Source organism: Podarcis gaigeae (assembly GCF_964106915.1).
Source record: "Podarcis gaigeae genome assembly, chromosome: 13".
NCBI classification, from domain to species: domain Eukaryota; kingdom Metazoa; phylum Chordata; class Lepidosauria; order Squamata; family Lacertidae; genus Podarcis; species Podarcis gaigeae.
The window spans coordinates 12,847,512-12,853,284 of NC_139689.1; positions in this window are offsets into that span (position 1 = coordinate 12,847,512).

Sequence of the window (5,773 nt, forward strand, 5' to 3'; positions counted from 1 at the left end):
TATTGTAGATGTGGAATCCCAGGGTTATATTTGATAAGAGCTGTGGATTGTCATTAATCTCTTTTACAGCAAATATCAAGGCTACAACGTGCTGGTAGCTCTGAAGCAACATTCTGCAAAGAAAGGCAAAGTCTACGTCATAGATCATCTCCTCCAGAATAAGGCATTCAAAAGTATGTATCATATCTATTTATTGTTACAAACGTTGGGTGCCTCCCTCTTTCTCTGCCAAGTGATTGGAAGATTTAAGGGGGTTCCATGCCCTCACCCAGGGTCTGTGTTCCTTTGGAGAACTGAAATATGGAGGAGAATGTCATAGCTTTCATAAATATGGTTTATTCCCCTATTTAAACCTTCAGTGTGCATGGAGGGAGTCCAGATCTTACAGCATGGGGCCATTTCCAGAGGGGATTGTCCCCCACAACACTGCAGCCCTGGAGTCCAAGGCATCTTTCCCAGTCAGCCTTCAGCCAGCCTCCCCAGTCCTGTTCTCTGCCTTCTTCTTCACAACACACCTTGCTAAAAGTTCTCTTTTCCTGTCACCTCACACCCAGTTACCCGGACAACCTTCCAACACACACACCCTGTCTTTGTTCACACCTCAGGGTGGCGGGGGGGGGGGGGAACGGGGACGGGGACACAGTTCTCTTGTATTGCCAATGACCCTCAATGACCCTGTATTGTTCCTTAGTGACCCTAACTTGGCCAGGTCGTTTTGCATAGGCTGGTTTGGGAATTCCTCTGCAGCTTGTATTTCTTGCTTCACATCCCAAATAATAAAAATCCTACCATTTAATAATTTTAGGGTTCAGTGGGGGGGTCCCCCTAAATCAAAAACAATACGTTTAATTAGTGTACTGCACAAAAATATTATATGGCCACAGTTCAGAGGTGAAGAAACACTTATGAGGAAGGGGAATGAGTTCAATACTGTTCTTATTTATATGCCTAATCTGCAGTTTCCAGAACAGTATATGGACTTAAAACTCAACATAATTTGAATTTTGAATATATCCAAATTTTACAGTGTACTTCTGCATCCAAGTAATGTGCATAAAATGCATATACAAGCATAAATATTTTTATAGTTTTATGATGTTTTAAATATTTCACTGCACACTGTTTTTATATTTTTATGAGTTGGCAATTTATAAGTATTCTTACAAATATATAAATACAATTAAAAATGCTTTACAAAAAATCAAAATTGGATGCTCCTGTTTGATTTTAATAGGAGGGGGTGAAGTGACCATTCATAAGGGAGATGACAGAGCTGATATACTGGGAACATAGATTGCATCCATGGAAAGGTGGAATTGTAAAAAAAGAATTATTTTTACATATTACATATGGTTTTTTTAAAATAAAAGAAGAAGAAGAAGAAATGAAATTCTTACAAATAATCATTAAAGAGTTCATCAGAAGGATGTCGTTCAAAGGTTATTTCATCAGAAAAAATGTAGAACTGAGAAACGATCCCTGCAATGATGAAGTCTCCTGACTGATAATACTTGTGACGAACAGAGAGAGGGTAGTTGATGTTGCATTTATTAACAGGAGTATTGCATGACATCAGAGGCAGCAAAACTGATAGCCACACAAAGAACAGTATCTTCACCCATGAAAATATCTTAATGAATGTCATTTTCTTTATTTCCATATCAACATTCACATGTCCTTGAGCAGCACAGTCTGATTTGAATGGAGATCCATTGGACTTATTGCAGTGAAGGCTTGTTGAGTGAAAAGTATCAGGGATAGTCTGTCTTACAAAATGCTGATTCTCACTAGCCCTGGTTCTTCATGGAAAAGTCTATGTAAATGATTGTGTTATGTCATGCTAGTTGTTTTCCTGTGGTTATCAGAGGTCCGCTGAGATTTGAAAATGTAGTGGAATAAATTGTGATGAACTTGATCATTACAGAGGAGATAAAATCTTACTCAGAATTGCAGGTTCCCTGAGACATGGCAGAGGAAAACATGCTTATCACATCCCAGCGGACGTTGCTTCCCGTTCTCCTCACTGGGGCAGCAAGTGATACAGGAATTTGCATTGCTAACTTCTTTTTACCCAGACTGCATCTGAACCAGAAAATAGTTTGCAATGCATTTTTGGAAAGTGGAGATTTTGGAGGCAAAAAAACCCATTCAGCAAATAGGACTAGAGCAGGACACTCGGACAATGGTCTCCTTCCTGCCACTGTAAGTATCACAAGCAGCATAGACACAGCATTCCATGTGATTGTGCCAGGCCCAGTAATTCCATATGTAGAAGATAACTATCAAATGTTGAATGTGATCATCTGAATGTGGCTGTCTGTAGGCAATAAAAGGTCTTCCTCCCAGAGCTTGAGAAAGAGAACTGTCATTGTCTAGGAGAGGTTGTAAATCTCTGATGTTGTGTTGAACTGTTTTAACTTGGGAGCTGTATGTGATTTCTAGTGGTGTTCTGTTATTTTCTCTTTTGAGTCTGTCTTAACTTGCTGCAAGACAGACCCAAAAGAGAAAAAGCTCTGGGAGGAAGACCTTTCATTGCCTACAGACAGCCACCCAATCTTAAACAGCTCCTCACCCACAATAATACAGCAACCAGACTTAACATGGACACTGGCCTGCAATAAACCCAGATGCCAACTTTGCTGCCACATACACCCATCACTGGCCCAACAACATCACTGGGCCCAAAAACATACCATCTCAGGCTTATTTAATTGCTCATCTTCTAACATTGTGTATGCCATCAAATGCCAGCAGTGCCCTCTATATTGGACAAACAGGCCAAACCCTACACCAAAGGATAAATGGACATAAATCTGACATCAGGAATCAGAAGACAGAGAAGCCAGTAGGAGAAAACCTCAGTCTCCCAGGACAGTCAATACAGGATCTCAAAGCAGCTGTCTTGTTACAAAAGAATTTCAGAAATAGACTTGAAAGAGAAGTTGCTGAATTACAACTTATTACTAAACTGAAAACTATGGAGAGACCTGGTCTGAATAGAGATATTGGATTCTTGTCTCATTACATATGCTAAAACTTATTTTGGTTATCTGCATACTATCCCATGCTTTTTCCTGTAGGACTAATTGCAGTCGTTAACAGTCGCCAACAGGTTTATCATACCCATTGAGTCAATCACCCATCTCCTACTACCCTTCTGAGAAAAAACCCACCCCACCCTCCTACTATATACTGTATAAGGGTCTGGTGACTTCTGTTTCAGTGTAACTGAAGAAGTGTGCATGCATATGAAAGCTTATACCCAGAACAAACTTAGTTGGTCTCGAAGGTGCTACTGGACATTATTTATTTATTTATTTCAACTGCATTGGACCAACACGACTATCTACGTGAATCTAGAAACTTGCAACGTAAAACACGATTTTCCCGGTTTTAAAAAAGGTTGTATGTGTGGTGCACCTACACCTCAGTGTCCTAGGCTGGAGTCCTCAAGGGTAGGGATAGTAGCCACTGAACACTCAGCCAATAGACTGTCAGCTTGCTCCAACTAGGAAAGAAAAAAAGGCTGCAGGAACAAAGCATGGGAGAAAGAAAGTGTTGAAGGATCCTCCATTCAAAAGTTGCTTCAGAACAGAAATCACAGAAACTTGCAATGTAAAACTCACACAATTTCCCCAGTTTTTAAAAAAGTTTGTTTGTTTTCTGGGAGCAAATGGCACAGAAATGGGCACCAAACTTGTGCTTTATTCTGCTAGATTTTGCGAAGTGGTTTTTACATTATACTGACTATGTTGCCTGTGGGTGTTTTACAGGTCCTCCATTCATGTTCTAAGCATAAAACAATATATAATAATTATCAATAACACAAGTAGAACCAGCAACACTTAAAAGCCACTTGGCTTGATGGGGGAAAAAGAAAAGAGAGATCTCAGCAGGAATCTAAAGCAGCATAGTGAGTATACCTGTGTTAAGTTATAAATGAAATTGATAGAATTTCATAGTACCTAACCCATTGTGGCAGATAACATTTGGCAGGGAGGGGACTGCCAGCTGAGGTCTGATGGTTCAGGACATCAGAAATTGGCGGTGAGGCTGCTGCTTTAAAAATCCTCCATAGACCCAGAAGTCTTCAAAACCTATAGGCCAGTTGCAAATATCCATTTCTTGAGCGATGTTCTCCAGCAGACGATTGCTAATAAGCTAGAGGCAATAAAATTCAGGGTGCAGGCCTGGTTTTGTCCTAAGACTATCTTGGCCACCCAGTATGGTGATCTATGTGGGGAAGGAGACAGTGGGAACAAGTTCCTGTTTATTCTGCTTGACCTTTCAGTGACTTTTAATACCATCAACGATGGCATCCTTCTGGGGAGACTATCTGTCCTAGTGGTAGTGTGCATTGTTTCGCAATGGTTCTACTCCTACTTGAATTTTCAACTCCAGAAAGTGGTGCCTGTGGGTTTTTACTTGGCCCAATTGAGACTCCAGTGTGGAGTTACTCAAAGTTTGAGTTCATCTCCCCTGCTGTTAGCATCGAAATGAAACCACCAAGTGGGGTAATCTGGAATTCAGGAGTTTGTTTCATCAGGATGCTGATGACCAGAGCCCATGAGGCAGACTGAAGCACTTGCCTTACCTCAGAGAGCAGAAATACAAGAGTTGTCACTCTGCCCACCTGACCAAGGTGAAAAAGTAAACAGATTGCTCCCGCACATGCATAGAAGTCTGGACAACTGTGCACTAACTGTTTCAAGCTATGAGTGTTGGATTGACCTGTTCTAGCATTTTTCTAAAAGGCATGAAAAGAAACACTATGAGGCAGAGGCAGTTTGGCAGTCTACAGATATCTCATAAATGGATCCACAGGGCTCTGATTTCTGAAGTGGACTCAGGATCCAATTGAGTCAGATGAATCAACTGTAGAATCCACCTTCTGTGGAATCCTCTTCCACCCCTCGGCTTCTGGGAAACTTACAAAAGAAATTGGGCAGGTTTTTATATCATAGTCAAAGTCAACTACTAGAATGTGTTTATTGTGTGCTACTTTCTTCTTATTAACATATCCTTGTTGTTCAGCTCAGGCCTCAGGATAATGATATAGCATTTGGGGGAGAAGATGCAGCCCAGTAAGCCAGCACTGGAGGTCAAAATGGAGAAGATCTCAACTGCCACCATGTATTTTCCCTTTGTGCTCAAGTAGGTTGGAATGAAGGATAACCAAACGCTGCAGAAGACCAACATGCTGAAGGTGATGAATTTGGCTTCATTGAAACTGTCTGGCAATTTCCTGGCTAGGAAAGCCACAGTGAAGCTGACAAAGGCAAGTACACCCATGAAACCCAGGACGGAGTAAAACATGGTGACAGACCCTTCATTGCATTCCACTATAATTTCTTCAGGCATGGAGTTCATGTCAGATTCTGGGAATGGAGGAGAGGTTGCAAGCCATACACTGCAAATTGTGGCTTGATTAAGAGTGCAGGAAAGAACAATGGAAAAAGCCAGTCTATTGCCCACCCACTTCCTCATCCTGGACCCAGGCTTGGTGGCCATAAAAGCCAGAAACACTATGATGGTTTTGGCCAAAACAGAAGAGACAGCAACTGAGAAGATGACACCAAACAAGGTTTGTCGAAGGAGACACATCACCATCTGAGGTTGCCCAATGAAAAACAGAGGGCAAAGGAAACAGAGCAGGAGGGAGATGAGGAGAGTGTAGGTGAGGTCCCGGTTGTTGGCTTTGACTATGGGAGTGTCCTTATGCTGAATGAAGACCCAAAGCACCAAAACTGTGATGGAAGAAAAGGAAAGTGCC